We start from the raw sequence: 15,781 nt of genomic DNA on the forward strand, positions 1-15,781 counted from the left end.
TTTTTAGACTATATGATAAAGAAATGTGAAAAGCAGAGAGTATGTAAGGGGGCGGCGTCGAGGCTAATAGAAACAGCAAAGTCTGAAAGACATCGTAAAATTAATGGAATATATAATATAAACATAAGTATGTTTAATGATAGAAAATTTTTAAATGGATAAGACAGTACAAGAACACAAATGACTACATTTGCTTTTTTAGGGAGGTTGGGGAGGTGAGAGAGAAACTAACAAGGTTGAGCAAAATTTCGTCAGGGAAGACATGAAACCGGATGAGTCAATTAATCTCTAATCCCCGTAGTCCATTATCTCTGTGTTCCAGGCCCAGGCCAAAGTTTGTCCAGTCAATATTCCAACCTGGGAGTATAAACAACGATTTATCCGACACAGGTTGAAAATGGAATAAAATACCGACACAGTGTTGTGCTGTTCGACCCTATGTTCAGTTTTGATTTCTTTATACAGTCGTTTATAGGATGAAATGGATGTCTATGTGGAAACGATTTAAGAGTTTATTGGGATGTTAAACATGAAAACCTTTCAACTAAAATTGCAGTGAATCATGAACGTTTATCTTATTGAAAAAAAAATAAGCTCTTCGTATTTAAATAAATTTTTAAAAGTAATTTTTCCACAGTAAAAGTAGAAGTTCTTGCCTTACAGTGTATATACAGAGTGGCTATTGTGCATTTATCTTTACTCCAGCAAGCTAAAGAATTATATGTTTAGACAGAGCGTTATAGTGTTCAGTTCTTAATGCTTTGTAAGTTTATTCAGGTTAACACAAATACAGTTACATAGATTATCATACATAGCAGCATATGCGTGAGGAACCTAGGATAGCCTAAAAAAGTCACACAGAGTAACTTATTTCCATTGGAGTTCATCCCATTGGGTCTTTACATATCCCAGGACTAGAGAAAACATTAACAATGAGCAGACAATAGTATAAGTCAATGCAAGACAGTCTCATATTAGCAGGTCGGTGCTCTAAGTACTCGACGGCGAAGCTTAACAGGATTACGAAGCTTAACAGGATTACGAAGCTTAAAAAGATTGCAATGTTGCATTACTCACATTGCAATAAAAAATAAAAGTTTATTTGGACTATTCTCACATCCACAAGATAGCGATAAGCTCTAGCTCATGTCCCTACGAAGTCTTTTTCAATGTGGGATGAAAAAACATTTAAACATTAAAGGGGAAGAAAGGACTGGTTCCTCAAATATAAAATATTCGCATGAGGAGAAGGAGAAATTTTGAATTTCTTCTGAAAATGATATTTACATCAAATAAAGGACAAGAATTATGGGTCATATATAAAATTATTCTGTTCTATTACTTCCATAGCAGAAGAGAACGAATGAAAATGCATTATCAATTTGCTTTTTTTATTCTGGCAACTTTTCTGGCAACATAGCATCACAAAAGCAACTGTTTTTTGTGTTCATTCTTTAACACTCTCCACATTACTGACCTTATTCATTTAATCGTGAAATGCAAAATATAATTTTAGCTAATGACAGTTAAAATGATACGAATATAATATATTAACGAAGCGGGAATGATGGGAGGGAACAACGATAAACATTGTATCGCCATTGCTACTTCAAGTCTTTCAGTTACGAATCGAACATGTTGAATAGGAAAAGTTGCCAAGTTAACAGTAATTAAGGCTGGAACAAACCCGTGATACCGTACAAAACTATGAAAAACATTAGAGTATATTACTTATGGTTGATAATTTGCAAACCAAAAACAAAAAAAAAAATCTGCGTGTTTGTGACACTTGTACACAAAAAAGTATCGCATTACATTATAATGCAGGACACAATTTGAAGACAGTAGAACTATATACAGAAGACGAGGTAATCAGTCCCTCAGCCTTAGAGTTGGTGCGAAGAGCACCGTAGTCGTGGAGGTTCTGGAGCAGAGGGACTGATTACTTCATCTTCTGTATTTAATTCTACTGTCTTCCAATTATGTATTGGAATTTGTATTGATAAAACCACTGGATGGCGAAACGTCTACAATAAATATACCCAGATGTTGCGATGTGTCTTAATTACATCTTGTCGGTATTGTATACCATTCTTCTATAGTATGTAAATGTGTTCAGATATATAGGAGTGGACTTGTCAGCAGATGGGTATATGAAGGATGAGGTGAATCATAGAATTGACGAGGGGAAATAGGTGAGTGGTGCACTGAAGAGTCTGTGGAGACAAAGAACTTTATTCATGAGAGCAATGAGGGGAATGTATGAGAGTACAGTTATACCAATGCTCTTGTATGGGTGTGAGGCATGGGTTGTGAATACTGCAACAAGAAGAAGGCTGGAGGTAGTGGAGATGTCATGTCTGACGGCAATGTGCATTGTGAATATAAAGCAGAAAATCCGTAGTTTGGAGATTAGGAGGAGGTGTGGGATTACCAAAACTATTATCCAGAGAGTTGAGGAGGGGTTATTGAGATGGTTTGAACATGTAGAAAGTATGGAACGAAATAGAATGACTTCGAGAGCAGGGGTAGTGATCGGCATAGGAAAGGCTGGAGAGAGGGGGTAAAGGAGGTTTTCTGTGCGAGGAGCTTGGACTTCCAGCAAGCGTGCGGGAGCGTGTTAGATAGGAGCGAAAGGAGACAAATGTTTTTTAGGACTTGACTTGCTGTTGGAGTGTAAGCACGGTAACATTTATGAAGGGATTCAGGAAACCGGCAGGCCGGACTTGAGTCCTGGAGATGGGAAGTACAATGCCGGCACTATAAAGGAGGGGTGTTAAAGTTGCAGTTTTGTAACTGTAGTGTAAGCACGCCTCTGGCAAGACAGTGATGGAGTGAATGATGGTGAAAGTTTTTCTTTTTCGGGCCACCCTGCCTTGGTGGAAAACAGCCGATGAGTTAAATAATAATAATAATTGGGTGTGATTGACAGGCCCCAAACCTTGATAGAGAACGCAGTAAACTAGTAATGACCGAAATTACTGAAGCGTGTAGATTCGAAAATGTTATCTTAATGACAGATATTAACTTTTGCCAAAAGGATTGGAGTAATTTTGTAGGAAATCTTGAGTCTAGTGACTTCTTGATACGATCCAGGTTTTTTAAACAGTTTATGACAATCAACCATTAGCCTGTGGGTCTGGTCGCGGTGATGACTGCAAAAATGACATTTATAGAAGAATAGTTCAAGCTGCCCAAGCAACATGGACTAACAGAATCAGAGTAAAGTGCAGATAATACCCACAGTCCACAGTTAGTGTTATATTGTCATAAATTTGTGCCCCCCTAAAATTCTAATACCCCAACTACTTTTGATTGTCATTGTTGTATTCAACGACCATTCTACCTCATAGTCTTAATTTGTTTAATATCTACAGAATCTATCTCCTTTTTTTACAACTTACCGCATCACTGTTCCATCTTATTTTATTATAAACTAGCCATAACTTGTCCTCAATAATTCTACCTCACTTTAAGAAATACTCAATTGCCCAATTTTATTCTAAAATCCCTATTATTGCCCAATTTTGCTTTAAACTATATTGATCAAACTTATTGTAAACTTCTTTTATTGACCATTTTATTCTATACTTTTTTAAACTAGTATTTTCAACTACAACTTTTATATTATCCTGTCTACCATCTTACTAGCATATTATAACAAAGTCATTGCCATTTTTATTTTTACCATTTTTTTTTATTATTATTCTTTTGCTACCTTAACTTGTGTATTTTATCCTATCAATTTAAATCTAGTTATACTCTAATTTTTGTAAACAACTTATATAAGACCTTTGTGCAATTACAATTGAGAGTCTTGTGCCTTTTTTATATTATTGGATTAAACACAGTTGTACTATAGTCAATACCAAATTCATTATATTAGACCATAGTGCAATTACTAGTGAGAGACTGGTGCTATTTTTAATTTGTATTTTTATATTAGATTAAATCTAGTTGTACTATAGTTCATTCTAGCTCAAAACATAGACTCCACAAAAGTCATTATATTAGACCTTAGTGCAATTACAAGTGAGAGTCTTGTTCTATTTTAAATTTGTATTTTTATATTACTAGTTTATACCTAGTTGTACTTTAGTTCATTCCAGCACAACACATAGACAACATCAACTTCATTATGTGTAGTAGTGACTATACTCTATATGACCAAATTACTCTAGCTATATACTTATCCAAACTTCCCACCACTACAGATATCAGTACTAGAACTCAACACACAACTCAGGATATAAATAACCATAATTTAAACTTAGAAGATGATTGATTACGTTGACCCTGATCTAAACCTCCATAATCTGACACCCAATCAAAACCTATTGGAAAGTAACTGCCTTTATTACACAGCAACACAAGCCAGCACTATCCTAAACAATGCTAAAAGTCTATCAGTACTTAACTACAACATCAGGTCCTTAAGCAAACACTATGATGACCTCCTGGCACTCCTTGAATCACTTAAGACACCCTTCTCCTGCATTATTCTTACTGAGACCTGGCTTAAGCAGGACAATAGATATCTACCCTCTACCAGGATACACAGCGATTCACAACTGCAGACCAAACCAAGTTGGTGGTGGTATTGCAATCTATTACTGTAACCAATTATCTTGTCTTAGCACCACTTGCTTTAGTGATGAATATGGGGAATACATTTTTGCTAATTTTACTGTAAAAAACCTTAAGACACCTATAACAATCGGTGCCATTTACCGGATACCTCACACAAACATCCCAAATTTCAGTGAGAAATTAAAGTCACTAATAACAAACAGACAAATGAATAAGCACCACCTTCTCTTAGCTGGAGACTTCAACATCAACCTTGGCTTACTAGATGATCAGCCTGTAACTGATTTCATCAACAATATGAACAACACACTTCTCATACCAACAATAACTAAACCAACCAGGTTCACTGAGACAAGTGCAACCATAATAGACCACATATGGACCAATATACTAGCCCCCCTTAAATCAGGGATAATCACAGATAGCACTACAGACCACTACCCTACCTTCCTCCTGACAAACATTAGTAAACCACCACTTGAATTCAACAAAGTCTCATTTAGACTCCATGACGAGGCCTCAATAAGGAAGTTCACAGCTGACCTAGAGATTGTTGACTGGCCTACAGAATTCTCCAAGGCCAATGGTATTGATGACTGGACAGACATTCTTCTTAACTATAACTTCTTAACTTAGACTATACAACAAACATTGTCCTATAAAAACGAAACAGATCACAAACAAACGGCTTGGTTGCCCATGGCTAACCAGTGCCATTCTGAAATCCATTGACAAGAAACACCAATATGAAAAGCAATATAGACAGGGCTTAATACACAAAGATATTCTTAAACACTATTCATCAGTTCTCACCAAAGTAATAAAGAAAGCCAAACAACTATACTACTCCAGTAGATTCACAGACACTAGAGGAGATATAAAAAAGACCTGGAAAACACTCTCTCAGATTCTAGGGACCCACAAACTGAAAAAAAACAAGAATATTGTCCTAACTAAACCTAATGAAACACCACTACATCCCACTGACACAGCTAACAAGATAAACGACTTCCTCTCAGCCATAGGATCTAATCTCGCCAATAAAATCCCACATACCAATGCCCATGCCGGGGACTACCTATATGGGAATTTCCCAAATTCCTTCTATCTTGCACCAACTGAGCCCTCGGAAGTCACCGAGATTATAAAGTCACTTAAAAACAACTCAGGGAATCTCTCTAATGTCCCACCATTACTGTACAAGCGAGCGGCCCATATCCTTTCGCATGCTATTTCATTACTTTTTAACAAGTCACTAGAAACTAGCACCTTCCCGAAACTACTCAAGATGGCAAGGGTTACACCAATACATAAAGGTGGTGACCCTGCAGACTTAAACAACTGTAGGCCAATATCAAACTTACCATTGCTATCCAAAATCTTTGAGAAACTCGTGCACAGGAGACTATATTCATTTATACCAACACAAAACATACTCAACCCCTGCCAATTTGGATTCAGGAAAAATAAAAGCACTAATGATGCAATCATAAAAATGCTAGATCTGCTTTACACAGCATTGGAAAATAAGGAATATCCACTAGGAATTTTTATTGACCTAAGAAAAGCTTTTGACACAGTAGGCCACGACATCCTACTCCACAAACTTGACCATTACGGTATAAGAGGCCATGCGCTTGCTTATTTCAAATCTTACCTTACTAATAGGTATCAGTATGTCACCATTAAAGACACAGCATCAACAACACGGCCACTTGATACTGGAGTTCCGCAGGGAAGTGTCCTTGGTCCCCTGCTCTTCCTCATATACATCAATGATCTTCCAAACGTATCCCAACACCTGAAACCCATTCTCTTTGCTGACGACACGACTTATGCCATCTCTCACCCTAATCTTGCCACCCTCAACACCATTGCTAACGAGGAGCTGATCAAAATATCGACTTGGATGACAGCCAATAAACTTACGCTTAACACTGTTTGGTTAGCAGAGCAGGAGATGCACAAATTAACATTAAGATCGACAACACTAATTACCAGACATAATGAGGGCAAATTCCTAGGCCTATACCTTGACAACAACCTGAATTTCAGCACCCATATCCAACACATAACCAAAAAAGTATCCAAAACGGTTGGGATCCTCTCCAAGATACGATACTACGTGCCGCAAACTGCCCTTATCACACTATACCATTCACTTACATATCCATACCTCACCTATGCTATTTGTGCTTGGGGATCAACTGCAGCAACACACCTAAAGCCAATAATAACCCAACAAAAAGCTGCAGTAAGAATAATCACTAAATCCCATCCCTGGCAACACCCCCCCCCCCACTCTTCATAGATCTAAACTTACTCCCTGTTCAGTACATCCACACTTACTACTGTGCAATCTACATCTACAGAACCTTAAACTCCAATATCAACCTTGACCTAAAACGCTTTCTTGATAGTTGTGACAGAACCCACAGGCATAACACCAGACACAAACATCTCTACGACATTCCCTGTGTCCGACTAAACCTATACAAAAATTCAATGTATGTCAAAGGCCCTAAAATCTGGAACACCCTACCTGAGAACTCTAGAACTGCAGACACATTCATCACCTTCAAAACTACCATTAGAAAACATCTTATCTCCCTGATACACCCCATCAACTAACTACACGAATACCACCTGGTGGTTCACACTTACACTCACTCACCCATTTGACCATAAACAGAAATATTAATCTCAATCTTAAAATAATGAATCCTATGATACTCCAATACTGAAACTATGTACTATGCCAAAACAAAAGCATTCACATTGCTAAACTCACAAACTAGTATTCAGTCACTTAGCCATAATACCAACTTACCTCATAATTTGTAATATTTTAAAATAAAGAATTAAACTAAGTCTGCCCGAAATGCCTAGCCATGCTAGGCGTTCTAGTGGTACACTCTGTAATCATTATTTAACTACATGTAAACCACACAACAACCAAATTCTGTAAATTCAACATTGTAATCTTTATAGAGAATAAACTTTGAATTTGAATTTGAATTTGAATTTGAATCAAATAGCCTTATTAGACCTCATCCTAAAGCTATGTATGAATCCTGCCTCAGCTACTTCACTCTCCAGATTGTTCCACTTCCTGAGAACTCTAAGGCTAAAAGAATTCAGCATAACATATTTATGAATCTGAGTTTTTTTTTTTAACTTCCAGTTGTGTCCCCTTTTTCCTATGTCTTCTCTCTGAAACATTCTGGGCCTGTCCTTCACATCAATTCCGCTCCGCATATCATATGTCGTTTTCATGTCCTCCCTATCCATCTTGTTTTAGGTTTGCCATACGCTCACATGCTGCAGCGGTTATTTAGTTTATGCTCGCCCTGGAAGATGATGCCCAGTTCAAGGTCTTTCTGTCTGAGTGAGGTCTGCAGCCTTTGACCTTCCTTAGCTTGTACTCCGTCTGAGGTTTTCCCTGTTTTTCCTGAAGCTTCTTGGTGGGGTTAAACTTCAGGAGCCCTTTATATATATATATATATATATATATATATATATATATATATATATATATATATATATATATATAATATATATATATATATATATATATATATATAGATGATCAGCCTGTAACTGATTTCATCAACAATATGAACAACACACTTCTCATACCAACAATAACTAAACCAACCAGGCTCACTGAGACAAGTGCAACCATAATAGACCACATATGGACCAATATACTAGCCCCCCTTAAATCAGGGATAATCACAGATAGCACTACAGACCACTACCCTACCTTCCTCCTGACAAACATTAGTAAACCACCACTTGAATTCAACAAAGTCTCAATTAGACTCCATGACGAGGCCTCAATAAGGAAGTTCACAGCTGACCTAGAGATTGTTGACTGGCCTACAGAATTCTCCAAGGCCAATGGTATTGATGACTGGACAGACATTTTTCTTAACAAATTACATAGACTATACAACAAACATTGTCCTATAAAACGAAACAGATCACAAACAAACGGCTTGGTTGCCCATGGCTAACCAGTACCATTCTGAAATCCATTGACAAGAAACACCAATATGAAAAGCAATATAGACAGGGCTTAATACACAAAGATATTCTTAAACACTATTCATCAGTTCTCACCAAAGTAATAAAGAAAGCCAAACAACTATACTACTCCAGTAGATTCACAGACACTAGAGGAGATATAAAAAAGACCTGGAAAACACTCTCTCAGATTCTAGGGACCCACAAACTGAAAAAAAACAAGAATATTGTCCTAACTAAACCTAATGAAACACCACTACATCCCACTGACACAGCTAACAAGATAAACGACTTCTTCTCAACCATAGGATTTAATCTCGCCAATAAAATCCCACATACCAATGCCCATGCCGGGGACTACCTAGATGGGAATTTCCCAAATTCCTTCTATCTTGCACCAACTGAGCCCTCGGAAGTCACCGAGATTATAAAGTCACTTAAAAACAACTCAGGGAATCTGTCTAAAGTCCCACCGTTACTGTACAAGCGAGCGGCCCATATCCTTTCGCATGCTATTTCATTACTTTTTAACAAGTCACTAGAAACTAGCACCTTCCCGAAACTACTCAAGATGGCAAGGGTTACACCAATACATAAAGGTGGTGACCCTACAGACTTAAACAACTATAGGCCAATATCAAACTTACCATTGCTATCCAAAATCTTTGAGAAACTCGTGCACAGGAGACTATATTCATTTATAACAACACAAAACATACTCAACCCCAGCCAATTTGGATTCAGGAAAAATAAAAGCACTAATGATGCAATCATTAAAATGCTAGATCTGCTTTACACAGCATTGGAAAATAAGGAATATCCACTAGGAATTTTTATTGACCTAAGAAAAGCTTTTGACACAGACCACGACATCCTACTCCACAAACTTGACCATTACGGTATAAGAGGCCATGCGCTTGCTTATTTGAAATCTTACCTTACTAATAGGTATCAGTATGTCACCATTAAAGACACAGCATCAACAACACGGCCACTTGATACTGGAGTTCCGCAGGGAAGTGTCCTTGGTCCCCTGCTCTTCCTCATATACACCAATGATCTTCCAAACGTATCCTAACACCTGAAACCCATTCTCTTTGCTGACGACACGACTTATGTCATCTCTCATCCTAATCTTGCCACCCTCAACACCATTGTTAACGAGGAGCTGATCAAAATATCGACTTGGATGACAGCCAATAAACTTACGCTTAACACTGACAAAACCTACTATATTATGTTTGGTAGCAGAGCAGGAGATGCACAAATTAACATTAAGATCGACAACACTCTAATTACCAGACATAATGAGGGCAAATTCCTAGGCCTATACCTTGACAACAACCTGAACTGCAGCACCCATATCCAACACATAACCAAAAAAGTATCCAAAACGGTTGGGATCCTCTCCAAGATACGATACTACGTGCCGCAAACTGCCCTTATCACACTATACCATTCACTTATATATCCATACCTCACCTATGCTATTTGTGTTTGGGGATCAACTGCAGCAACACACCTAAAGCCAATAATAACCCAACAAAAAGCTGCAGTAAGAATAATCACTAAATCCCATCCCTGGCAAAACCTCCCCCCACTCTTCATAGATCTAAACTTACTCCCTGTTCAGTTCATCCACACTTACTACTGTGCAATCTACATCTACAGGACCTTAAACTCCAATATCAACCTTGACCTAAAACGCTTTCTTGATAGTTGTGACAGAACCCACAGGCATAACACCAGACACACACATCTCTACGACATTCCCCGTGTCCGAGTAAACCTTTACAAAAATTCAATATATGTCAAAGGCCCTAAAATCTGGAACACCCTACCTGAGAACTCTAGAACTGCAGACACATTCATCACCTTCAAAACTACCATTAGAAAACATCTTATCTCCCTGATACACCCCATCAACTAACTACACGAATACCACCTGGTGGTTCACACTTACACTCACTCACCCATTTGACCATAAACAGAAATATTAATCTCAATCTTAAAATAATGAATCCTATGATACTCCAATACTGAAACTATGTACTGTGCCAAAACAAAAGCATTCACATTGCTAAACTCACAAACTAGTATTTAGTCACTTAGCCATAATACCAACTTACCTCATAATTTGTAATATTTTAAAATAAAGAATTAAACTAAGTCTGCCCGAAATGCCTAGCCATGCTAGGCGTTCTAGTGGTACACTCTGTAATCATTATTTAACTACATGTAAACCACACAACAACCAAATTCTGTAAATTCAACATTGTAATCTTTATAGAGAATAAACTTTGAATTTGAATTTGAATTTGAATTTGAATCAAATAGCCTTATTAGACCTCATCCTAAAGCTATGTATGAATCCTGCCTCAGCTACTTCACTCTCCAGATTGTTCCACTTCCTGAGAACTCTAAGGCTAAAAGAATTCAGCATAACATATTTATGAATCTGAGTTTTTTTTTTTAACTTCCAGTTGTGTCCCCTTTTTCCTATGTCTTCTCTCTGAAACATTCTGGGCCTGTCCTTCACATCAATTCCGCTCCGCATATCATATGTCGTTATCATGTCCTCCCTATCCATCTTGTTTTAGGTTTGCCATACGCTCACATGCTGCAGCGGTTATTTAGTTTATGCTCGCCCTGGAAGATGATGCCCAGTTCAAGGTCTTTCTGTCTGAGTGAGGTCTGCAGCCTTTGACCTTCCTTAGCTTGTACTCCGTCTGAGGTTTTCCCTGTTTTTCCTGAAGCTTCTTGGTGGGGTTAAACTTCAGGAGCCCTTTATATATATATATATATAATATATATATATATATATATATATATATAATATATATATATATATATATATATATAGATGATCAGCCTGTAACTGATTTCATCAACAATATGAACAACACACTTCTCATACCAACAATAACTAAACCAACCAGGCTCACTGAGACAAGTGCAACCATAATAGACCACATATGGACCAATATACTAGCCCCCCTTAAATCAGGGATAATCACAGATAGCACTACAGACCACTACCCTACCTTCCTCCTGACAAACATTAGTAAACCACCACTTGAATTCAACAAAGTCTCAATTAGACTCCATGACGAGGCCTCAATAAGGAAGTTCACAGCTGACCTAGAGATTGTTGACTGGCCTACAGAATTCTCCAAGGCCAATGGTATTGATGACTGGACAGACATTTTTCTTAACAAATTACATAGACTATACAACAAACATTGTCCTATAAAACGAAACAGATCACAAACAAACGGCTTGGTTGCCCATGGCTAACCAGTACCATTCTGAAATCCATTGACAAGAAACACCAATATGAAAAGCAATATAGACAGGGCTTAATACACAAAGATATGCTTAAACACTATTCATCAGTTCTCACCAAAGTAATAAAGAAAGCCAAACAACTATACTACTCCAGTAGATTCACAGACACTAGAGGAGATATAAAAAAGACCTGGAAAACACTCTCTCAGATTCTAGGGACCCACAAACTGAAAAAAAACAAGAATATTGTCCTAACTAAACCTAATGAAACACCACTACATCCCACTGACACAGCTAACAAGATAAACGACTTCTTCTCAACCATAGGATTTAATCTCGCCAATAAAATCCCACATACCAATGCCCATGCCGGGGACTACCTAGATGGGAATTTCCCAAATTCCTTCTATCTTGCACCAACTGAGCCCTCGGAAGTCACCGAGATTATAAAGTCACTTAAAAACAACTCAGGGAATCTGTCTAAAGTCCCACCGTTACTGTACAAGCGAGCGGCCCATATCCTTTCGCATGCTATTTCATTACTTTTTAACAAGTCACTAGAAACTAGCACCTTCCCGAAACTACTCAAGATGGCAAGGGTTACACCAATACATAAAGGTGGTGACCCTACAGACTTAAACAACTATAGGCCAATATCAAACTTACCATTGCTATCCAAAATCTTTGAGAAACTCGTGCACAGGAGACTATATTCATTTATAACAACACAAAACATACTCAACCCCAGCCAATTTGGATTCAGGAAAAATAAAAGCACTAATGATGCAATCATTAAAATGCTAGATCTGCTTTACACAGCATTGGAAAATAAGGAATATCCACTAGGAATTTTTATTGACCTAAGAAAAGCTTTTGACACAGACCACGACATCCTACTCCACAAACTTGACCATTACGGTATAAGAGGCCATGCGCTTGCTTATTTGAAATCTTACCTTACTAATAGGTATCAGTATGTCACCATTAAAGACACAGCATCAACAACACGGCCACTTGATACTGGAGTTCCGCAGGGAAGTGTCCTTGGTCCCCTGCTCTTCCTCATATACACCAATGATCTTCCAAACGTATCCTAACACCTGAAACCCATTCTCTTTGCTGACGACACGACTTATGTCATCTCTCATCCTAATCTTGCCACCCTCAACACCATTGTTAACGAGGAGCTGATCAAAATATCGACTTGGATGACAGCCAATAAACTTACGCTTAACACTGACAAAACCTACTATATTATGTTTGGTAGCAGAGCAGGAGATGCACAAATTAACATTAAGATCGACAACACTCTAATTACCAGACATAATGAGGGCAAATTCCTAGGCCTATACCTTGACAACAACCTGAACTTCAGCACCCATATCCAACACATAACCAAAAAAGTATCCAAAACGGTTGGGATCCTCTCCAAGATACGATACTACGTGCCGCAAACTGCCCTTATCACACTATACCATTCACTTATATATCCATACCTCACCTATGCTATTTGTGTTTGGGGATCAACTGCAGCAACACACCTAAAGCCAATAATAACCCAACAAAAAGCTGCAGTAAGAATAATCACTAAATCCCATCCCTGGCAAAACCTCCCCCCACTCTTCATAGATCTAAACTTACTCCCTGTTCAGTTCATCCACACTTACTACTGTGCAATCTACATCTACAGGACCTTAAACTCCAATATCAACCTTGACCTAAAACGCTTTCTTGATAGTTGTGACAGAACCCACAGGCATAACACCAGACACACACATCTCTACGACATTCCCCGTGTCCGACTAAACCTTTACAAAAATTCAATATATGTCAAAGGCCCTAAAATCTGGAACACCCTACCTGAGAACTCTAGAACTGCAGACACATTCATCACCTTCAAAACTACCATTAGAAAACATCTTATCTCCCTGATACACCCCATCAACTAACTACACGAATACCACCTGGTGGTTCACACTTACACTCACTCACCCATTTGACCATAAACAGAAATATTAATCTCAATCTTAAAATAATGAATCCTATGATACTCCAATACTGAAACTATGTACTGTGCCAAAACAAAAGCATTCACATTGCTAAACTCACAAACTAGTATTTAGTCACTTAGCCATAATACCAACTTACCTCATAATTTGTAATATTTTAAAATAAAGAATTAAACTAAGTCTGCCCGAAATGCCTAGCCATGCTAGGCGTTCTAGTGGTACACTCTGTAATCATTATTTAACTACATGTAAACCACACAACAACCAAATTCTGTAAATTCAACATTGTAATCTTTATAGAGAATAAACTTTGAATTTGAATTTGAATTTGAATTTGAATCAAATAGCCTTATTAGACCTCATCCTAAAGCTATGTATGAATCCTGCCTCAGCTACTTCACTCTCCAGATTGTTCCACTTCCTGAGAACTCTAAGGCTAAAAGAATACAGCATAACATATTTATGAATCTGAGTTTTTTTTTTTTAACTTCCAGTTGTGTCCCCTTTTTCCTATGTCTTCTCTCTGAAACATTCTGGGCCTGTCCTTCACATCAATTCCGCTCAGCATATCATATGTCGTTATCATGTCCTCCCTATCCATCTTGTTTTAGGTTTGCCATACGCTCACATGCTGCAGCGGTTATTTAGTTGATGCTCGCCCTGGAAGATGATGCCCAGTTCAAGGTCTTTCTGTCTGAGTGAGGTCTGCAGCCTTTGACCTTCCTTAGCTTGTACTCCGTCTGAGGTTTTCCCTGTTTTTCCTGAAGCTTCTTGGTGGGGTTAAACTTCAGGAGCCCTTTATATATATATATATATATATATATATATATATATATATATATATATATATATATATATATATATATATATATATATATAATGATGGAGGAATTGGCCAATTGCCGTGGGCAACAATCTTGTTCGTCGCGTCGTTTCCGAAGCTGCTATCCAAACTATTCGCACAGACTTGGCCATGATGCTTCATCCAAACCAGGTTGACGTTGGGGTCCCTCAAGGAAGCGAAACAGTGGCTCATGCAACCTGGACATGTATCAACAAACTTACTGAGAACAATGCAGTGGTAAATTTATGTTTCAAGAATGCATTTAATCTCCTGAAAAGAGACGTGGTATAAACAGCTGTACGACAACATTTCCCTGGTCTGTTGCATTTTGTATCGGCTGGATACAGCAAGGAATCAATTCTCCTGTTTGGAGAGCATGAAATCACATCATCAGGTGGTGTCCAGCAAGGGGATTCTCTAGCCCCGTTTCTCTTCTGTATAGCGGTTAGGGAAATCACTGTCAGGCTGACCTGTGAGCTAACATCTGGTTCCCAGATGATGGCACATTGGAGGGTACAAAGGAGTCCCTTCCAGATGATCTTACACAGGTGATGACAGAAGAACAGGAAATGGGACTCATGCTGAATTAATCCAAATGTGAAATCATCTCAATCAAAAAGTGATCGAAGCACCGAGGACAAGACAACAAGGTGCATCACTCATTGCCCCCACAAACAGCGTCTTGCTTGGAGCACCTCATGGAATTAATGCCATTGACTCTGTTTTCAGGAAGAAACTGGACGAGCTGAAGAGAATGGAGCAAGGAACAGGCAATCTTGATACCCAGAATGCATTATACTTTTCGCAAAGTTCTTGAGTCTGCCAAGGTTAACATATTTCCTGAGATGTGCACCCTCCACCCAATATAGCAGCATTTCTTCACAGTGTATCTGAGAAGGATAGAGCCCGCGTCCTAACAATGAGAGCTACTCATGCAGTGGACCTCCTTTTGGCTGTTCCCAACTTCTTCCTTGGCACGCGTTTCGACCCACAGTCGATCTGCATTGGTGGTGCCCTTCAA

Source organism: Cherax quadricarinatus, chromosome 7 (genome assembly GCF_038502225.1).
Source record: "Cherax quadricarinatus isolate ZL_2023a chromosome 7, ASM3850222v1, whole genome shotgun sequence".
In the NCBI taxonomy this organism is placed as follows: domain Eukaryota; kingdom Metazoa; phylum Arthropoda; class Malacostraca; order Decapoda; family Parastacidae; genus Cherax; species Cherax quadricarinatus.